The following is a 23,467-nucleotide window of genomic DNA, read 5'->3' as shown; positions in this document are numbered from 1 at the left end:
ATAATAGTAGAGAATTATTTATTTCAACTTTTATTTCTTTCATCACATTCCCAGTGGGTCAGAAGTTTACATTCACTCAATTAGTATTTGGTAGCATTTCCTTTAAATTGTTTTAACTTGGGTCAAACGGTTCGGGTAGCATTCCACAAGCTTCCCACAATAAGTTGGGTGAATTTTGGTCCATTCCTCCTGACAGAGCTGGTGTAACTGAGTCAGGTGTGTAGGCCTCCTTGCTTGCACACGCTTTTTCAGTTCTGCCCACAAATTTTCTATAGGATTGAGGTCAGGGCTTTGTGGTGGTCGCTCCAATACCTTGACTTTGTTGTCCTTAAGCCATTTTGCCACAACTTTGGAAGTATGCTTGGTGTCATTGTCCATTTGGAAGACCCATTTGCGACCAAGCTTTAACTTCCTGACTGATGTCTTGAGATGTTGCATCAATATATCCACATAATTTCCCTCCTCATGATGCCATCTATTTTGTGAAGTGCACCAGTCCCTCCTGCAGCAAAGCACCTCCACAACATGATGCTGCCACCCCCGTGCTTCACGATTGGGATGGTGTTCTTCGGCTTGCAAGCCTCCCCATTTTTCCTCCAAACATAACAATGGTTATTATGGCCAAACAGTTCTATTTTTGTTTCATCAGACCAGAGGACATTTCTCCAAAAAGTACAATCTTTGTCCCCATGTGCAGTTGCAAACCATAGTCTGGCTTTTTTATGGCGGTTTTGGAGCAGTGGCTTCTTCCTTGTTGAGCGGCCTTTCAGGTTATGTCGATATAGGACTCGTTTACTGTAGATATAGATACTTTTGCATCTTCACAAGCTTTTGTACAGATGAACGTGGTACCTTCAGGCGTTTGGAAATTGCTCCCAAGGATGAACCAGACTTGTGGAGGTCTACAATTTTTTTCTGCGGTATTTTCTGATTTCTTTTGATTTTCCCATGATGTCAAGCAAAGAGGCACTGAGTTTAAAGGTAGGCCTTGAAATACATCCACAGGTACACCTCCAATTGACTCAAACGATGTCAATTAGCCTATCAGAATCTTCTAAAGCCATGACATCATTTTCTGGAATTTTCCAAGCTGTTTAAAGGCACAGTCAACTCAGTATATGTAAACTTCTGACCCACTGGAATTGTGATACAGTGAATTATAAGTGAAATAATCTGTCTGTAAACAATTGTTGGAAAAATGACTTGTATCATGCACAAAGTAGATGTCCTAACCGACTTGCCAAAACTATAGTTTGTTAACAAGAAATGTGTCGAGTGGTTGAAAAAATAATTTTAATGACTCCAACCTAAGTGTATGTAAACTTCCGACTTCAACTGTACATATTAGACTATAGCCTTGACACTTAATATCACCAGCGTTGCAATAACAGTGCTCTATAAAGTGAAAACATTATTACTAATCACCAATGTGTGTAAGCTAGGTCTATTAGATATTGGAATCGTGCCACTTCTCTTGCTTATTTACTCCGTCTGCAATTTTCTGCCAGGCTCCCTCTCTGGCTTTGGCGGCAGGAGATGTATTACTTTTTTTTTGCAGATATGTGAACATATTTGTTTAATGTTTTTTACAATTGATTCTTGTTCTAGACTTGTGAAATATTGGGCTTTGTCTTTTGACTCCATATATAAAACAAATTCTGCCATCGACATGAGGACCTCTTTGAATGTTGCACGCGCATGCATGCACACGGCAGTTGTCAGGTCAACCGATCTGCGCTTATCTTAGCCTAATAACAAACAAGAAGCAGCCATTCTGGAACCAAGAAATCCTGGATACCTTCATCTGGTTAAGACAAGCCAGATATGTTCAGCAACTTTTGAATTTGTTAAACCATCTTTCTGTAATACGCCTCTGGACATCCACATCCAACAACAGTCAAAAGACCGAGGGATACACTAGCTAGAACCTTCTCACAGACCTGGTTGGACAAAAAAAAAGCATTGTTCTGTGACTGCACAATTTGCCACACCGTATTTTGTTTTCCTGGCCGTTCTTTTAATTATAGATAGTGTAGTGGACAGGGCGACATTTTGTATGGACTTAAAAGGCATGGTTAAATTAGCCAGCTACAGTAATTTTGAGGAACATTCAGAAATGGTTAGATTTTTTGGGGTCAAATTAACCAGTTACCTTCGATAAGCAAGTTGGCTAGCTAGATAGCTACCGGCAAAGCTAGCTACCGGTAGTTTCCTAGCTCACATGACAATTTAAAGCCTGAACTAATGTCTTAAACACAGAAGTATGGCTAGCTCATTGTGCTTTTTGACATTATGCTGGCTATCCCCAGTTATATCATGCGTTTTCACTTGTCACATCTGTGCTTGTTGCTTTCTCCTTCTGCTTGTCACCGGTACACTCACTCGTGACCTGGCTGCTCATTCTAAATAGTTGGTCATCTTTTCTAAACAGTGGCAGGAGTGAGGATTATGTTTTTTACATGCAAAAGAAAAGGTATTTATGCTGTTGTTCAAATGCACAGATCACTTTATATATCTTCCTAAAGAAACTACCAGTAGTTTGAAAACTTGCCATAATATTTCTGTCATCCTGCTTTGTTGACAAAATTACAACACCCCCCGGCCGACACAAACATCCCCTTCCCTTAATAAATGAAAAATAAAATAGTTGTATTAACAATATATGATATATTATGCAATTATTGGATTACAAAAACACACATCGCCTGCCCTTCTGGGAAATGCATTACTAGTTAGAGCTGAAAATATAAAAAATGTTGTGCTTTAACCCTTTCAAAAAACTTTGTGTGTAACTCCATACATGAGTGATGAATCACATGAAGGATGCATTTCTCTCAATAACTTTGTACAAGAATGAAGAAAAAAAAATTGGGACAAGGTCACAGAACGCAAATCATTAGTTGAGGGGAGTTGGTCTAGCACGTTATGTAAACAGAGGTTTTATAGGGTTTGGGTCACGCTATTGGCTTCCTCAAGTTTCCCTAATGACCTGCAGGTCATGACCCTGGCCATGGTAAATTCATCTTTGACGTCACCGACCACCAGAAAATAACGCTGCTAACTGTTTTGGGAAGGCTTCTATCCGTAGCTATTGAAACTCAATAGAGTTCTACTTGAGAATACTTTGATCTGTATAGCTTTTGAACAGTAAGTATGATTTGGCCGGTGGCATCCCACCTGTGTTGACATCAGAGGCACACCACATGCAATCACGGGTAACAACGAAGTAAGCCCATAATAGAAACAGATTAAAAATCACCCCCAAGTGAAGAGAGGTGACTCTGCTTTTGTTTAGCCAGGTTGCTAAGTGGATAAGGCATCGGTACATCAGACACAGAGCACAGTGTTGACCTATGGCTGACCTGCTGAACAGTACTGAACACCTGAGGCAGAAGACGAGAGGCTTGTCTGTAGAGTTACAAACAAAAGGCTTCATTGAGACACCAACATAAGAGACGTCAACAGAAACATTAACCCATGATTTAGACTCAGGAGTTACCTTCAGACCTGGCCAGGAGGGTGTGTTAGCGAGCAAATCCCATGACAACTACATGATGTGGAACAGAAAGAGCTCTAGAAGTGTGACGACTCCAAAACAAAGCCCTATTGCATTAACTATTAGTCTCCTCAATTGACTTCCTTAGCATCACATAGGGAATTCAAAAGGCATAACTATCTGGCATCTTAGTGCCTTCAAGGGGTAATTATCAGGCATCATACAATGATGTGCAGAAAAACAGGAGACTGGTTTGCGCTGTGACCCATTAAATCCTTTCAACTTTCCTTGTGGCACCATCCAACAAAACGAATCTTTCAGGCTACAATCAAGTCTTCAGCCAGCACCCAAGGAATCAACCCACCATTTGAGAAAGACAGCTCTGACAAATGGACAATAAAGTATCTCATTGTAACGTATCGTACCACAAAGTATTGTAAAGTATTGCACCCTAAAGCATCTCATTGTAAAGTATGGTAGCCTACAGTATCTTTTTGTAAAGTCTCTCATTCTAAAGTATTGTACAGTAAAGTATTGTAAAGTACTGTATCGTTACCTGGGTGTGTGAGACAGGGTGAAGCGTCTCTGCAGGGTGATGCTGCGGTTCATGAGGAGCTTGCGGAAGAGGAGCGGAGAGTTGCGGGGCGAGTCCCGGGGGGACATCCTGGGGGAGCCGCATGGCGAACCCCCAGCGGAACGTGGCTTCAGTTTGATGGGCTGGGTTCGGGCGGCGGCACCGACACTGCTGGGGGAGGAGAGCACCTCCAACAGCGGCACTCTATCCCAGAGTGCCTCACTCATGCTGCCGTGGGTGTACACACCCCGTCCCCTCTACTCGGCTGGGGATGCTCCAATGTTCTGACCTTTAGTTGCCTCTCTCCACCGAGAAAAGCCCACCAGGATGCTCTGTCAAATAATTCCTTAACTTAATGTTCTCCGTGCCTTGGGGCCGGCAAATAAGGTATACACAGGCATCTCAAAGAGTTGTCAAAGGTTTTAAATAAACTTGGAAAACTTTCATCTCCAGAGACTGTACCTTAAAAGTTTCTCAAATCTTTTGGGTTTGAGAATCTATTCTACCTTGCTTAGTAGAGTGATCTACTGGTCTTGCTTGACAGACACAGACACAAGTGCGGTGTGAGCCCCCACCCTCCGGGAAAAGCTCTGTTTACATAGTGCTAAGACCCTTCCCTCCCCCTGCCTAAATATGGCCGGCCTGAGTTATACAGGGGGGTTAGCGCGCCGTGGGAGAGCTAGCCGCTAGCCTCCACATCCTCAGAGGAACAAACATTTCCTTTCTCAGTCCATAAGCCTATAAACATTAACCAGTCAGAGCCATGTTTTCACTCTCCCTAAACAAACACATGCCTGAGCTGCTGTGTTCAGGCTCAGGAACAGGTCTTAGCTGACAAGGCCTTTTTGGTTCTACATTATTCTCAGTTAACAAGGCAAAGTTACATGAGAGGGGGCCTCTTCCAACAATTAAAAGAGAAAGGGAGATAAAGTTTGAGAGGAACACAAACGATCTGGACTCATATCTCAAATGGAGGGTGTTCCTTCTCCGATGGGGTTGGTGGATGATGGAAGAAGACACCATCTTGTGTCCCTTTTTGACCCCTTCCTCATCTACCCCACACAAGGCCTCTGGAAACCAGCTGAACAAGGGCTATGTAAATCCCTCTGCCTGATTTACTAATCTGTCGACCTTGTGTATATAAGCGCGTCACTATATATACAGAATGCTATCAGTAGTATAATAGAACATCACATTCACGACCACCAAAGACAATATTACTAAGACTATGTTGGGGGCAAACTACAGCCCGCCAGACAATTAAATGTGGCAGGCGAGGGATTTGATAAATTTTTGGGATGGGGGAAATTACTAATTTGGGTAAATAAAAATAAAAAAACTCCTGGCCACAGTTGAACGTCTAAAACCAGATAGAAAGTATGTAGAAATGGTAATGGACCCATCTATTGTCAAATAACTACCCTTTCTCTGGCCTGCAAATAGATTTTGACGAGCAAATCAAAATAAAATGTAAATCTGTGCGGCCCTCTGTTGAATTTCAAAATCCTGATGTGGCCCAGGAGCCCAAAAGTTTGCCCACTCCTGTTCTAACCAGTATGAAACTAAGGTAATATTAAGGCTAGATGAGGAACAATATGACTTTGATAGTACAAAGTAAAAATAACACATTATGTGCTACCTAGAAATAATAACATGCTTTTATAAAGAGGGTCAGGAAAATGCAGGCTATAACTGCCTGAATCTGGTAAGGGCAAACTGAAAGAATATACAAGCAGAGTTTGTCCTGATGCTTAACTCAGAAGCCAGCATCAGACCTATCCAAATATGACCCTTAGACTAAAATACTCCGGAAAGCTCGGTCTGGAAATGAATGTTGCAGACTCCTTAAGTCAAAAAAACTGTGATCCTATTTTATGCAATTATGTAAATTAATGGTAAATGGTTAAACAGTCTCCAATGGTTTTTTTATACTATATTTAGAAAGCGACCTAAATCTGAATTCCTGGAATTATTTAATGTACTAACAACGTTTGTATGTAAGACAATATCTGGTATAATCAAAATCCACCACGCTAAGTCTCATTGTCATAAGTCCTCTCTATTACCTCATATTTGGACAGGGTTGTAGTGACAAGATTTTGCAAATATTACCAAATCTAAACTATCATCTCGCTTTGTTGTCAATATCTATGAAACATTTAAGGCATACGCACTCCGACCCGGAAACACTCACAGGGCAGGATGGAGTGTTCTAGGATCACAACTAGACCGATAATGTGCATCTGTGAGGAATTAAGGACGGACATCAGACACCCACAACAGGTCAATTTTAGAATAGTAGAATATTGACAGTGTATGTGAGGGATAAAGCACCAAAAAGAGCATGCATAGGGACTTCAAACAGCCTGGTCCCAGATCTGTATGGCTTTTTAGCCAACTCATCTGACATTAGTTGGCTAAAGCCTAAATCGATCTAGGGCCAGGCTAACTTCAAATACTGGGGCACAAATGTTTTATACTATAGCACGTTGGCATAAATCACTACATTAGGAGCTTTTTCGCAAAATGTATTTAAAAAAACAATACTATTGACGAGGTAATCCATTCAATTGTGATGGGTACTGTGTGCATTCATAAACATAAAAGGCAAGAGTCAATAATGCTAGCGCCATCATGGTGTGTGGCAGTGGCGGATGGTGCCATTTAAGATAAAGGAGGACAATATTTTTTTTCATGAGCATGGCCTTATTTCTATTACAGCATAGTGGATGACTGTCAGTCAGATTTCATTCAACCAGCTCAATGTAACATCAATAGGTTTAGGCTACTACATGATACTCAAATTTTACCTATACCCATGATGATGTTGCTAAAACCGAGCCTATAAATCAAATTCTACAACGTAGGTGCACAAGTCAAAAGAAATTTGAGTAATCAAGGTGACAGACATTGACACATTTAATACCGCCTTGCACATTCTTGACTGCATCTAGCTGATCGAGGGTGTAATCATTAGTCGAACAGTTGCAAACAAGTTTCTATTGGACAACTTCCGGTATGTTTACCCCCGTTTCATTTGCTTCCGTTTAAAGTATCGGTGGAATGAATACACCACTGATCACACGTAAAACACAGTTCACTTTGATAGCAGCCACATACAAACAGCATGACTCCCTCTCTCTCCCTCTCCCTAGTTAAAGTACAAAAGGGAAAATAAATAAACATAAATATAGGTTGTATTTACAATGGTGTTTGTTCTTCACTGGCTTCCCTTTTTTGTGGCAACAGATCACAAACCTTGCTGCTGTGATTACACACTGTGGTATTTCACCCAATAGATATGGGCGTTTATCAAAATTGGATTCATTTTCAAATTCTTTGTGGGTCTGTGTAATCTGAGGGAAATATGTGTCTCTAATATGGTCATACATTTGGCAGGAGGTTAGGAAGTGTAGCTCAGTTTCCACCTCATTTTGTGGGCAGCGTGCACATAGCCTGTCTTCTCTTGAGAGCCAGGTCTGCCTTTTGCGGCCTTTCTCAATAGCAAGGCTATGCTCACTGAGTCTGTACATAGGTCAAAGATTTCCTTCATTTTGGGTCATTCACAGTAGTCATGTATTCTGGCACTGTGTACAGTCGTGGCCAAAGGTTTTGAGAATGACACAAATATCAATTTTTACAAAACTGCCTCAGTTTGTATGATGGCAATTTGCATATACTCCAGAATGTTATGAAGAGTGATCAGATGAATTGCAATTAATTGCAAAGTCCCTCTTTGCCATGCAAATGAACTGAATTCCCCAAAAATATTTCCACTGCATTTCAGCCCTGCCACAAAAGGACCAGCTGACATCATGTCAGTGATTCTCCCGTTAACACAGGTGTGAGTGTTGACGAGGACAAGGCTGGAGATCACTCTGTCATGCTGATTGAGTTCGAATAACAGACTGGAAGCTTCAAAAGGAGGGTGGTGCTTGGAATCATTGTTCTTCCTCTGTCAAATCACAGTTACCTGCAAGGAAACACGTGCCGTCATCATTGCTTTGCACAAAAAGGGCTTCACAGGCAAGGATATTGCTGCCAGTAAGATTGCACCTAAATCAACCATTTATCAGATCGTCAATAACTTCAATTGTTGTGAAGAAGGCTTCAGGGCACCCAAGAAAGTCCAGCAAACACCAGGACCATCTCCTAAAGTTGATTCAGCTGCAGGATCGGGGCACCACCAGTACAGAGCTTGCTCAGGAATGGCAGCAGGTAGGTGTGAGTGCGTCTGCACGCACAGTGAGGCGAATACCTTTGGAGGATGGCCTGGTGTCAAGAAGGGGAGCAAAGAAGCCACTTCTCTCCAGGAAAAACATCAGGGACAGACTGATATTCTGTAAAAGGTACAGGGATTGGACTGCTGAGGACTGGGGTAAAGTCATTTTCTCTGATGAATCCCCTTTTCCAATTGTTTGGGGCATCCGGAAAAAAGCTTGTCCGGAGAAGACAAGGTGAGCGCTAGCATCAGTCCTGTGTCATGCCAACAGTAAAGCATCCTGAGACCATTCATGTGTGGGGTTGCTTCTCAGCCAAGGGAGTGGGCTCACTCACAATTTTGCCTAAGAACACAGCCATGAATAAAGAATCGTACCAACACATCCTCCGAGAGCAACTTCTACCAACCATCCAGGAACAGTTTGGTGACGAACAATGCCTTTCCAGCATGATGGAGCACCTTGCCATAAGGCAAAAGTGATAACTAAGTGGCTCGGGGAACAAAACATTGATATTTTGGGTCCATGGCCAGGAAACTCCCCGACCTTAGTCCCATTGAGAACTTGTGGTCAATCCTCAAGAGGCGGATGGACAAACAAAAACCCACACATTCTGACAAACTCCAAGCATTGATTATGCAAGAATGGGCTGCCATCAGTCAGGATGTGGCCCAGAAGTTAATTGACAGCATGCCAGGGCAGATTGCAGAGGTCTTGAAAAAGAAGGGTCAATACTGCAAATATGGACTCTTTGCATCAACTTCATGTAATTGTCAATAAAAGCCTTTGCCACTTATGAAATGCTTGAAATTATACTTCAGTATTCTATAGTAACATCTGACAAAAATATCTAAAGACACTGAAGCAGCAAACTTTGTGGAAATTAATATTTGTGTCATTCTCAAAACTTTTGGCCACGACTGTACTCTCTGTTTAGGGCCAAATAGCATTCTAGTTTGCTCTGTTTTTTCCTTAATTCTTTCCAATGTGTCAAGTAATTATCTTTTTGTTTTCTCATGATTTATTTGCATCTAATTGTGTTGCAGTCCTGATTCAAGATTTTTTTGCCAGATCCTAATTTGTTATGTCAAATGTTAAGTTCCTTTTGATAGAAGGACCTTCTTGCCTCGTCTCTCAGATCATGCACAGCTTTGTGGAAGTTACCTGTGGCACTGATGTTTAGGCTGAGGTATAGTTTTTTGTGTACTCTAGGGCAACGGTGTCCAGACGGAATTTGTATTTGTGGTCCTGGCAACTGGGCCTTTTTTGGAACACCATTATTTTTGTCTTACTGAGATGTAGTGTCAGAGCCCAGGTCTGACAGAATCTGTGCAGAAGGTTTGAGGAGCCCCTGACTGCAGTGTGCAGTTCGGGGCTGGGCTCAATGTGGGCGGAGTCAAGCGTGTTTAACCTGAACCCTTCCCGTCTCCTTCAAGGTCACCCAAGTTGAGGTCCACATCTAAGTATCAATGTCAATGAAAGCGAATCTTAAATCGAACCTAACCTACATGGATAAAAATATAAACTGTGGAAGAAAGAGACTGTCATTATGCATAATGTACTTTGCAATATTCATGTTATATCAGTGCAGTGGTATATTTTTATATAACCAACTACTGCACCGATGTTAGCATAGCATTAATTAGCACCCATTTTCACTTGAGCTAGCTAATTAGCAATAGCACCGTTTTGCACGTGAGCTAGCTAATTACTTACAATGAGGGAATCTTATTTGGCCAAATTTGCCTACTTGAGCAGTAAGCCTAGGTTTACATGTACAGTTATGTAATCGATTTGATCTTTGATTTTCTGTGTTTCTTCAATGTATGCCTTGTTGTGTTTGGCTGGCTCTAAATGTGTATCGTTGATGCCATTCCCTTAGTTACACATAGCGAGTCTACACAGCCTACATACAAAAATGAAATCACCTGGTCCCAACATACATGGCAAATCAAGAAAAGTCATTGTAACTTGTCCACACTGCAAACTGAAGTTAAATAAGAAAAACTTCAAAACACATTTACGAAGAACGCATACACATTGCTTTGAAACAGTGTCCAAGGAAAGATTTTTGGCATGTGAGTGCATTGATGTGAGAAATGGTGTTTGCAGTCAAAAATACATTTTCTGGTCCAGCAACACCCATACATGTTGTGAAGAATACTTGGCCTAATTCAGTTCCAACTTTATTCAAAATGTGTATGCATGCTGGAGTATAAAAAGCTGTTGAATTGTACTTTTTCTTTACTTTCACATACACGGTGTTCACAGAAACATTGCTCTGATCTTGTCCCCTGGACATTGGAGGACTTTTGGTGTGGATGATGTTCAGGTTAGATATTCCTTTACAATTATTCTACTGAACTGTACCATTTGATTGTCATTTTTTTATTGAAAATTGTACCTTGTTCACACCACAGGGCCTACCAAAGCTAGGTTTCTCAAACAACTGTGGTGTGTTTGTTTTGATGGTAAGATGCTGACTATTCAGTATATTATTTTAGTCCTATTTTCTGTTATAACATATGAAAAGTTATTATTATTTCTGTGCTTGCAGCATGATTTTTTGCCAGATCCTAATTGGTATGTCAAATGTTATGTTCTATTGTTATTGCTCATACTTTTTCTTGTTTATTATTCTTAACACTTTTTGGGACCTATTTCTTACAGTTTTTACACTAAATACACAATTCATACATCAAACTCCTGCAGAGCTGGATGCTGATGTGACTACTTCTACATCCTGAAATATATTCCTGGAGGGGGGGGTGGTATTATTATCATTATTGTTGTTATCATAACTATCAAACTAAGTTACTCTTTCTTAACTTACAGTACACTCTGTACATTGCAATGGAAGCACAGTGTGATTTCACTGAGGTATGTATAAATTATGAAATTCTCATCACTACTGGATATAATGTTTTTTGGGATACCCTTCCGATTGTGTGATTTCTTTTTCAAAAGGAAAACATGCAGGAAATTAGGCGATGGTGGTTCCGAGTTCTCCTGCAGAACTTTCCCATGCCGTAAGTCTTGAACATTATAAAAACTTTTTATTTGCATCCTTAAAATCACTAGCTTCACTGTAGCCAGACTGACCTGAATATATTTTCATATTTCATGTACAGTTGAAGTCAGAAGATTACATACACTTAGGATGGAGTCATTACAATTCGTTTTTCAACCACATTCAGACTCGAAGAGAAGGGAGAGGAGAAACCAACTGACTTCAGAGCCTGAGAAAAATGATAATACCAAGATCACCACCACCAGTTATGATGCATCTGTCTACCTCATGACCTGCCTGTGGCCTTTGTGATACATACACAGAACATCTCATAGAACTTCTTAGAACACCCAACATACTGTAATAAGAGATGATTGATTAACAAGGTTTATTCAGCAGAATGGCACGATTGGTTTAATATTTGTGTGTAGTTACATGATACATATTCTCCATGTTGTAAGAGGGAATCGACTGTGCAACATCTGAAATAGAGGTACAAACTTGTATTACCTGTGGTATGGCTGGAATTCCAGATATACAGTTGAAGTCGGAAGTTTACATACACTTAGGTTGGAGTCATTAACTCTTTTTCAACCACTCCACAAATTTCTTGTTAACAAACTATAGTGTTGGCAAGTCGGTTAGGACATCTACTTTGTGCATGACAAGTCATTTTTCCAACAATTGTTTACAGACAAATTATTTCACTTATAATTCACTGTATCACATATCCATTGGGTCAGAAGTTTACATACACTCAGTTGACTGTGCCTTTAAACAGCTTGGAAAATTCCAGAAAATGATGTCATGGCTTTAGAAGATTCTGATAGGCTAATTGACATCATTTGAGTCAATTGGAGGTGTACCTGTGGATGTATTTCAAGGCCTACCTTCAAACTCAGTGTTCTTTTGCTTGACATTATGGGAAAATCAAAAGAAATCAGCCAAGCCCTCAGAAAACAAATTGTAGACCTCCACAAGTCCAGTTCATCCTCGGGAGCAATTTCCAAATGCCTGAAGGTACAACGTTCATCTGTACAAACAATAGTACGCAAGTATAAACACCATGGGACCACGCAGCCGTCATACCACTCAGGAAGGAGACGCGTTCTGTCTCCTAAAGATGAACGTACTTTGGTGCAAAAAGTGCAAATCAATCCCAGAACAACAGCAAAGGATCTTGTGAAGATGCTACGGAGGAAACAGGTACAAAAGTATCTATATCCACAGTAAAACGAGTCCTATATCGACATAACCTGAAAGGCCGCCCAGCAAGGAAGAAGCCACTGCTCCAAAACCGCCATAAAAAAGCCAGACTACGGTTTGCAACTGCACATGGGGACAAAGATGGTACTTTTTGGAGAAATATCCTCTGGTCTGATGAAACAAAAATAGAACTGTTGGCCATAATGACCATCATTATGTTTGGAGGAAAAAGGGGGAGCCTTGCAAGCCGAAGAACACCATCCCAACCGTGAAGCACGGGGGTGGCAGCATCGTGTTGTGGGGGTGCTTTGCTGCAGGAGGGACTGGTGCACTTCACAAAATAGATGGCATCATGAGGTAGGGAAATTATGTGGATATATTGATGCAACATCTCAAGACATCAGTCAGGAAATTAAAGCTTGGTCGCAAATGTGTCTTCCAAATGGACAATGACCCCAAGCATACTTCCAAAGTTGTGGCAAAATGGTTTAAGGACAACAAAGTCAAGGTATTGAAGTGGCCATCACAAAGCCCTGACCTCAATCCCATAGAACATTTGTGGGCAGAACTGAAAAAGTGTGTGCGAGCAAGGAGGCCTACAAACCTGACTCAGTTACACTAGCTCTGTCAGGAGGAATGGGCCAAAATTCACCCAACTTATTGCGGGAAGCTTGTGGAAGGCTACCCGAAACATTTGACCGAAGTTAAACAATTTAAAGGCAATGCTACCAAATACTAATTGAATATGTAAACTTCTGGACCACTGGGAATGTGATGAAAGAAATAAAAGCTGAAATAAATAATTATATTATTATTCTGACATTTCACATTCTTAAAATAAAGTGGTGATACTAACTGGCCTAAGACATGGAATTTTTACTAGGATTAAATGTCAGGAATTGTGGAAAATTGAGTTTAAATGTATTTGGCTAAGGTGTATGTAAACTTCCGACTTCAACTGTATGTAACGTATGTTATTCACTCACTAAGGTCTGAAGAGAGGTTGAAAGATGGAAAAAGGTGGCGAAAACAAAACACTACAGGTAGGAGGTGTCATATGATGAGTAGTATAGTCTTAAACCAATGTTTAAAGACTTAAACCCCCCCACACCTCTCATATGATGAGTGGTATATATTTCAGGTTGATGTAGAAGATGTCCCCCCCAAGAAGTCACAGCATGTCACATCAGCATCCAGCTCTGCAGGATCAGGTACTGTACAGGCTATTAGCTAAAGTAAGGTGCATTCTTGTACACACATCCCTAGAGGTTCCCTTACATTATTTAATGACCACAATCTGTTTTCTTTCTAGACGATACTGAAAACAAAATGCACGGCCAACTGGGAGCTGTGAACTGGGTAGGTAGTCTACTGTGTGTAATGCTGAAGGCTTGATGCATAGCAAGATATAATATTTGTGATGACTGTTTAGTAGTTACAGATATCACTGAAAACCCCTTTAGTAATAGTGGCTTTTGTTTGCATGGTGGTATTGTGAAAGTGGGGTGGAATTTGACTTGATCACCCAATGAGGCAATACTCTTAATATTTATTCTTCCTTTTTCTTCAAGGAAGCAGATGTTCTTCTAAGGGACACCCTAGAGGCAGCAAGGTGGTGCGAACGTCAAACATTTAAAGGCACTGTTTCCATCCCTAGTGTAATTGGGATGGACGGGGAAGACCGCATTACAACCCTTGAAGAACTACAGTTGTATGATGAACTGGATGAAGAGGAAAATATTATCCTCAAGGAACCATTCATGTTCCAGTTACAGAGAGATTATGTGATGTTCTATGTGGAGGCAGTTGACAAGAAAGTTACTGTCTTTGCCTCTTTTGAGGAGCAGGAGTGAAGCCATTGTTGAAGAGTGGTCAAACCTTGTTTTTTTCTGCTGTGTTAATTGTTAATTGTGTTATGTTGTTTAGTAAAGTTGACGTAAAAGTCACCCGAGTCTCTGATCTCTTTACTGGAGCTGGTATAACTTAATGTACAAAGCACATTCAGCTTGTCAGTATGTCTATATGGTATAGTCTGTCTCCATTCTCATGAGGAAAGTAAATAGCATAAATCAGGATAGGTAGTAACTGTATATATATGCTCAATTAAATAATATAATTAAAGTAATAAACTTCATCAACACAATTTTAACATAACAAGTCTGTTGTTCACTGCAACAATATCAGCAGCTTGTCTCAAATATAGCATGAAGCAAACATTGTTACAACACGTGCTGGTTCCACTTTATATAATATTTCTTAGGATCTTTAAAAATGAAATGCGTTTGTATTCAACGTGTGCCTTGCGCAAACGTGTGTGTTTGTATTCAGTGTGTGACTATCAAACCTCAGAGAGACAAAAAAATGTGGGCGGGGTCAAATGTTTGACTCAGCCCACATTGAGCCCAGCCCCGAATTTCACACTGCAGTCAGGGGTACTTAAGGTTTAGGTGCTGATGCAGGACCTCCTTGGTTGGGGACAGAAGCACCACATCATCAGCAAACAGTATACGTTCGACTTCAGATTCGAGTAGGTTGAGGCCTGGTGCTGCAGACTGTTCTAGAACCCTTGCCAATTTATTGAGATATATACACTGCTCCAAAAAATAAAGGGAACACTAAAATAACACATCCTAGATCTGAATGAATGAAATAATCTTATTAAATACTTTTTTCTTTACATAGTTGAATGGGCTGACAACAAAATCACACAAAAATAATCAATGGAAATCCAATTTATCAACCCATGGAGGTCTGGATTTGGAGTCGCACTCAAAATTAAAGTGGAAAACTACACTACAGGCTGATCCAACTTTGATGTAATGTCCTTAAAACAAGTCAAAATGAGGCTCAGTAGTGTGTGTGGCCTCCACGTGCCTGTATGACCTCCTTATAATGCCTGGGCATGCTCCTGATGAGGTGGCGGATGGTCTCCTGAGGGATCTCCTCCCAGACCTGGACTAAAGCATCCGCCAACTCCTGGACAGCCTGTGGTGCAACGTGGCGTTGGTGGATGGAGCGAGACATGATGTCCCAGATGTGCTCAATTGGATTCAGGTCTGGGGAACGGGCGGGCCAGTCCATAGCATCAATGCCTTCCTCTTGCAGGAACTGCTGACACACTCCAGCCACATGAGGTCTAGCATTGTCTTGCATTAGGAGGAACCCAGGGCCAACCGCACCAGCATATGGTCTCACAAGGGGTCTGAGGATCTCATCTCGGTACCTAATGGCAGTCAGGCTACCTCTGGCGAGCACATGGAGGGTTGTGCGGCCCCCCAAAGAAATGCCACCCCACACCATGACTGACCCACCGCCAAACCGGTCATACTGGAGGATGTTGCAGGCAGCAGAACGTTCTCCACGGCGTCTCCAGACTCTGTCACGTCTGTCACGTGCTCAGTATGAACCTGCTTTCATCTGTGAAGAGCACAGGGCGCCAGTGGCGAATTTGCCAATCTTGGTGTTTTCTGGCAAATGCGAAACGTCCTGCACGGTGTTGGGCTGTAAGCACAACCCCCACCTGTGGACGTCGGGCCCTCATACCACCCTCATGGAGTCTGTTTCTGACCATTTGAGCAGACACATGCACATTTGTGGCCTGCTGGAGGTCATTTTGCAGGGCTCTGGCAGTGCTCCTCCTGCTCCTACTTGCACAAAGGCGGAGGTAGCGGTCCTGCTGCTGGGTTGTTGCCTTCCTACGGCCTCCTCCACGTCTCCTGATGTACTGGCCTGTCTCCTGGTAGCGTCTCCATGCTCTGGACACTACGCTGAAACAGCAAACCTTCTTGCCACAGCTCGCATTGATGTGCCATCCTGGATGAGCTGCACTACCTGAGCCACTTGTGTGGGTTGTAGACTCCATCTCATGCTACCACTAGAGTGAAAGCACCGCCAGCATTCAAAAGTGACCAAAACATCAGCCAGGAAGCATAGGAACTGAGAAGTGGTCTGTGGTCACCACCTGCAGAACCACTCCTTTATTGGGGGTGTCTTGCTAATTGCCTATAATTTTCACCTGTTGTCTATTCCATTTGCACAACAGCATGTGAAATTTATTGTCAATCAGTGTTGCTTCCTGAGTGGACAGTTTGATTTCACAGAAGTGTGATTGACTTGGAGTTACATTGTGTTGTTTAAGTGTTCCCTTTATTTTTTGAGCAGTGTGTATACATATATACGTTGAAGAGGGTGGGGCTTAAACTACATCCCTGTTTCACCCCATGGCCTTGTTGAAATAAATGTGTGTATTTTTTGCCAATATTAACCGCACACTTGTTAGGGTACATGGACTTTATGTTTTTCCCCCAACACAACATTCCATCAATTTGTATAGCAGACCCCCTTTCCAAATTGAGTCAAAATATTTTTTATGTCAACAAAGCATGAGAAGACGTTGCCTTTGTTTTGGTTTGTTTGTTTGTCAATTAAATATGTTGTTTTCACTGAGGAAATGTACAAGTCTGCTGTTAATGATAATGCAGAGGATGTTCTCAAAGTTGCTGTTGACGCATATCCCACCGTAGTTATTTGGGTCAAATTTATCTACACTTTTGTGGATTGGGGTTATCGGTCCTTGGTTCTAAATATTGGGGAAGATGCCAGAGCTAAGGATGATGTTAAAGAGGTTAAGTATAGCCAATTGGAATTTGTGGTCTGTATATTTTATAGTTTAATGTGGGATACCATCAACACCACAGGCCTTTCTGGGTTGGAAGGTTTGTATTTTGTCCTGTAGTTCATTCAATGTAATTGGAGAATCCAGTGGGTTCTGGAGGTCTTCAATAGCTGATTCTTAGATTTGTAATTGATCATGTATATGTTTTTGCTGTTCGTTCGTTGTTATAGAGCCAAAAAGATTGGCAAAGTAGTTTATCCATTAGATAGATACAGTGAGGGAAAAAAGTATTTGATCCCCTGCTGATTTTGTACGTTTGCCCACTGATAAAGAAATGATCAGTCTGTAATTTTAATGGTAGGTTTATTTGAACAGTGAGAGACAGAATAACAACAAAAAAATCCAGAAAAACACGTCAAAAATGTTATAAATTGATTTGCATTTTAATGAGGGAAATAAGTATTTGACCCCTCTGCAAAACATGACTTAGTACTTGGTGGCAAAACCCTTGTTGGCAATCACAGAGGTCAGACGTTTCTTGTAGTTGGCCACCAGGTTTGCACACATCTCAGGAGGGATTTTGTTCCACTCCTCTTTGCAGATCTTCTCCAAGTCATTAAGGTTTCAAGGCTGACGTTTGGCAACTCGAACCTTCACCTCCCTCCACAGATTTTCTATGGGATTGGCTAGGCCACTCCAGGACCTTAATGTGCTTCTTCTTGAGCCACTCCTTTGTTGCCTTGGCCATGTGTTTTGGGTCATTGTCATGCTGGAATACCCATCCACAACCCATTTTCAATGCCCTGGCTGAGGGAAGGAGGTTCTCACCCAATATTTGATGGTACATGGCCCCATCCATCGTCCCTTTGATGCGGTGAAGTTGTCCTGTCCCCTTAGCAGAAAAACACCCCCAAAGCATAATGATTCCACCTCCATGTTTGACGGTGGGGATGGTGTTCGTGGGGTCATAGGCAGCATTCCTCCTCCTCCAAACACGGCGAGTTGAGTTGATGCCAAAAGAGCTCCATTTTGGTCTCATCTGACCACAACACTTTCACCCAGTTGTCCTCTGAATCATTCAGATGTTCATTGGCAAACTACAGACGGGCATGTATATGTGCTTTATTGAGCAGGGGGACCTTGTGGGCGCTGCAGGATTTCAGTCTTCACGGCGTAGTGTGTTACCAATTGTTTTCTTGGTGACTATGGTCCCAGCTGCCTTGAGATCATTGACAAGATCCTACTGTGTAGTTCTGGGCTTATTCCTCACCGTTCTCATGATCATTGCAACTCCATGAGGTGAGATCTTGCATGGAACCCCAGGCCAAGGGAGATTGACAGTTCTTTTGTGTTTCTTCCATTTGCGAATAATCGCACCAACTGTTGTCACCTTCTCACCAAGCTGCTTGGCGATGGTCTTGTAGCCCATTCCAGCCTTGTGTACGTCTACAATCTTGTCCCTGACATCCTTGGAGAGCTCTTTGGTCTTGGCCATGGTGGAGAGTTTGGAATCTGATTGATTGATTGCTTCTGTGGACAGGTGTCTTTTATACAGGTAACAAACTGAGATTAGGAGCGCTCCCTTTAAGAGTGTGCTCCTAATCTCAGCTCGTTACCTGTATAAAAGACACCTGGGAGCCAGAAATCTTTCTGATTGAGAGGGGGTCAAATACTTATTTCCCTCATTAAAATGCAAATCAATTTATAACATTTTTGACATGGATTTTTTGTTGTTGTTATTCTGTCTCTCACTGTTCAAATAAACCTTCCATTAAAATTATAGACTGATCATTTCTTTGTCAGTGGGCAAATGTACAAAATCAGCAGGGGATCAAATACTTTTTTCCCCTCACTAAACAAACAACAACATGAAGATGTACAGTGTGTTCCAATTTTCACAGAACTGGTTAGATTCTATGGATTCTTCAATTATATTGAGCTGATGTTCCTTCTTTTCCGTAGTGCATTTCTGTATTGTTTTAGTGATTCACAATAGTGAAGGCAAAGACTCAGGTTTTCTGGGTCTCTATGTTTTTGGTTGGATAGGTTTCCCAATTTCTTTTTAGGTTTTTGCATTCTTCATCAATCCATTTGTCATTGTTGTTAATTTTCTTAAGTTGTCTGCTTGAAATTTGTAGATTTGATAGGGAAGCTGAAAGGTCAAATATACTGTTTAGGCTTTCTACTGTCAAGTTTACACCTATCATTATTACAGTGAAATGTTTGGTCCGCAGGAAGTTGTCAAAAAAGGGATTGAATTTGTTGTTGCCTAATTGTTTTTGGGTAGGTTTTTACACCACTTTCCTTCCATATATAGCATTTCTTAATATTGTGCAGTTCCTTTTGCCTTGATGCCTCATGATTGAGTATTGCTCTGTTCTGTGATTTTGCTGTGATCTGAATGGGGTGTTAGTGGGCTGACTGTGAACGCTCTGAGATACTCTGGGTTGAGGTCAGTGATAAAGTAATCTACAGTACTACTGCCAAGGGATTGAGCTGTAGGTGTACCTACCATAGGTGTCTTCTTGAAGACAACCATTGACTATGTACAGACCCAGCGTGCGACAGAGCTGCAGGAGTTGTAACCTATTTTTGATGGTTGTTTTGTCATAGTTGTGTCAAGGGGCCATATTTGGGAGGGAATACTGTCACCTCTATGGTAGGTGTTTGTCCCCCTGCGTGCTGAGAGTTTCAGCTTCTTGTCCAGTTCTGGCATTTACGTCGCCACAGACTAGTACATGTCCCTGGGCCTGGAAATGGTGGATCTCCCCCTCTAGGATGGAGAAGCTGTCATCGTTAAAGTATGGGGATTATATTGGGGGGATATAGGTAGCACACAAGGACATTTTTCTCTGTTGAGATAATTTCCTCATTCATTTCTAGCCAGATGTAAAATGTTCCTGTTTTGACTAATTTAACAGAGTAGGTTAGGTCTGCTCTACACCAAATTAGCATACCCCCAGTCTTTTCCCTGTTTCACACCAGGTGGTTTAGTGGATGGGACCTAGAGGGCAACCAGTGGGTCCGTCTCCTCTATACCATGTTTCTTGTAGGATGACAACGTCTGTATTTCCAATTTCTTTGTTGAAGTTTGGGTTCCTGCTCTTTAGACCAAAGGCAGATGACCTCAGACCTTCTATATTTCAGAATGAGATAGTAAAAGTTTTGTGTTCCATAGTGTCTAGTGTTTTCGTGTGGTAGGTGTGAGCAGAGCATGTTGAGCATCTGAAACATACCTCTTAGGTCGCAAGATGGGGCTTGGGGGGGTGCATTAGCAGGGGTTGGGCCTGTTGCTCTTCTCACGGCCTGGGCATATGTGCAGCTGTCATCGCTCTCTCTCGTACTGTCTTTCTCTAAGTCAACTACTGACCACATTTTATTCACTGCAGTGCTAGCTAGATGTAGCTTATGCTTTCAGTACTATTCATTCCCTGATCCCTTGATTGGGTGGACAACAAGTCAGTTCATGCAACAACAGCAAAAAATGGTAGCAAAAAAAATTATAAAATGCTGCAAGAGCTCTGATAGGTTGGAGGACATCCTCCGGAAGTTGTCATAATTACTGTGTAAGTCTATGGAACGGGGTGGGAACCATGATCCTGTTTGTATTGAAGTCAATGTACCCAGAGGAGGATGGAAACTAGCTGTCCTCCGGCTGCACCATGGTGCTACCCTACAGAGTGCTATTGAGGCTACTGTAGACCTTCATTGCAAAACAGTTTGTTTTAATAAATTATCTGGTGATGTGAATATATTTAGTATCTTTTGGGGGGGGGGGGTTTACCACCTTTTTCGATCTGTGTCATCGCTGCAACTCCCCAACGGGCTTCAGGAGGCGAAGGTCGAGTCATGCGTCCTCCAAAACATGTCCTGCCAAATCGTGCTTCTTAGCACCCGCCCGCTTAACCCATATTTAGTATTGTTTTATCAAAAAATTATTACTTTATTGTTTTGTTATTTTTATTTTTCAGAAATTCAATGAGGATGGTCCTCCCCTTCCTCCTCTGTGGATCCTCCACTGGTGTATCCAATATGCATGAATAGAATGTAGTATGTGATTGGATTGACCAAGTACTACAGTATAAACAGCCTCTGATCAGATCTACTTTCTCTATTGCCATTTGAGGACAGAAAATAGTGCCCTATTTGGTTATGAATGCTGTTTATCCTTCTAGACATAGACAGGATAATTAAGCAATAAGGCCGAGGGGGTATGGTATATGGCCAATATACCACTACTAAGGGCTGTTCTTATGCACGACGCAACGCAGAGTGCCAGGATACAGTCCTTAGCCGTGGTATATTAGTCCAGTGGAGGCTACTCAGGAGGAAGGGGAAGACCATCTTACTCAGTGAATTTCATAAAAATAATAAAAGTGAAACATTAAAGTTATACTTTTTAGATAAAACTATACCAAGGGTTTTACTTTATTTTGACTATTTTCTACAGTGTAAAATAATAGTGAAGACATCAAAACTATGAAATAACACATGCAATCATGTAGTAAGCAAAAAAAGTGTTAAACAAACTGCAACTCGTCTCTAGACCTGTGCACCTACGTTATAAACTTTCATTTGTAGCAACCTCATGATGCGTATAGGGCCAATTTGAGTATCATGTAGTAGCCTAAACCTATCGATGTTATGTTAAACGGGGTGAATGGAATATGAATGCGTCATCCAATATGCTGTAATACAAATAAGGCCATGCTAAACAAATGTCCTCCCTAATCTTAAACATCACCGACCGCCACTGTATTGGCTATATACCACAAATCCCACAAGGCGCCTTAATGCTATTATAAACAGGTTACCAACGTAATTAGAGCAGTAAACAAGTATTGTCTCATACCACGGCTTTTAGCCAATTAGCATCCAGGGCTCAAACAACCCGGTTGATAATAATGATTTAATCAGCTGTTTTGAGTTAATCAAAACTGTTATTATAACTCATGTCCTCTAAATGACTCACCTCTGGATGCGCGTGACACTTATTTCAAAACTGAGTCACTTAACTGCCACACAAACACAACAGACACACCGTTTCAAAGACACACACCAATGCCGACATACACATAGCCCACACAGGTCTAAACACATGTACATATACTACTACACACATACAAATGTTTCAAACACACAACCACAGGTTTACACAAACACGTGTTAAGACTCCAAGTGGAGGAGAACCTTCAGAGTGATTTGATTTTTGAAAGTTCAATTATATTACCTAAAGGGTAACTGAGAAAGGACAAGGAGTGTAAGATAATGGTCTCAGAATGTCATGGAGCAAATGTAACCCAGAGCTTTCGAAGCCCAGATGGAACAATCAAATAATAGTCAAATCCTCTCTTGGAACCGAGGGTACACTGTATACAGTAAGTGGGTCCAATATGGAAACCTCCTCCTTCGGATAAGACAAGAACTTACAGTACTGTCTCACTGCCTGTCAACCAGAGATGGCAGTGATAAGCCTCTATGGACTAGACTAGAGCCTCCAAGCCCTGGCAAGGCTGTCCCTCTCATGGGTATAGGCCTGCAAGAGGGAGAGCCAGAGGACCAACTTGCAGATAAAACATTTGCATCTGTTATGTTCAGTGTGGATTTTTTTTCATCACAAAGGACTTGATCAAATTAACCTACTTCTGGACTGAAAAGCATGCTCATTGTGGAATCTCGATTGATAGTGCTTTTAAGTCCAGGAACAGTGTAGTAAGGTAGTCTCTTAATATTTACCTTTTTTTATCAACGCTTTATGTCCCCTCTGATATACACTGCGTGGACAAAAATTAGGAACACCTGCTCTTTCCATGACAGACTGACCAGCTGAAAGCTATGATCCCTTATTGATGTCACTTGTTAAATCCACTTCAAATCAGTGTAGGGGGGGAAGAGACCGGTTAAAGAAGGATTTTTAAGCCTTGAGACAACTCAAATCAAATCAAACTGAGACATGGATTGTGTATGTGTGCCATTCAGAGGGTGAATGGGGAACAAGTTTATTTTTTTACCCCGTTTTCTCCCCAATTTCGTAGTATCCAATTGGTAGTTAAAATCTTGTCTCATCGCCGCAACTCCCGTACAGACTCAGGAGAGGTGAAGGTCGAGAGCCGTGCGTCCTCCGAAACCAAACCAAGCCGCACTGCTTCTTGACACAATGCCCACTTAACCCAGAAGCCAGCCGCACCAATGTGTCGGAGGAAACACCGTGCACCTGGCGACTCTGTCAGCGTGCACTGCGGCCGGCACAAGAGTCATGAGTTCGCTGGGCCAATTGTGTGCCGCCCCATGGGTCTCCTGGTCGCGGTCGGCTGCGACAGAGCCTGGACTCGAACCCAGAATCTCC

At 41.7% G+C, this 23,467-nt stretch overlaps 1 protein-coding gene and 1 long non-coding RNA gene across 4 annotated transcripts in view; one reads left to right on the top strand and one right to left on the bottom strand.

The window, feature by feature from the left end:
- Positions 1 to 23,467, bottom strand: part of pde4cb (phosphodiesterase 4C, cAMP-specific b) — a 143,450-nt gene that overhangs the window by 74,997 nt on the left and 44,986 nt on the right. The window lies entirely within an intron of this gene.
- On the top strand, positions 13,665 to 14,157 carry LOC115151675 (uncharacterized). Its single transcript, XR_003867341.1, has 3 exons — positions 13,665 to 13,717; positions 13,855 to 13,865; positions 14,078 to 14,157. It is a non-coding gene; the product is annotated as an uncharacterized LOC115151675 (long non-coding RNA).

This window comes from Salmo trutta, chromosome 17, assembly GCF_901001165.1.
Source record: "Salmo trutta chromosome 17, fSalTru1.1, whole genome shotgun sequence".
In the NCBI taxonomy this organism is placed as follows: Eukaryota; Metazoa; Chordata; class Actinopteri; order Salmoniformes; family Salmonidae; genus Salmo; species Salmo trutta.
Note: the sequence above shows the minus strand (reverse complement) of the source record. Positions and strands in the feature narration are given on the sequence as shown.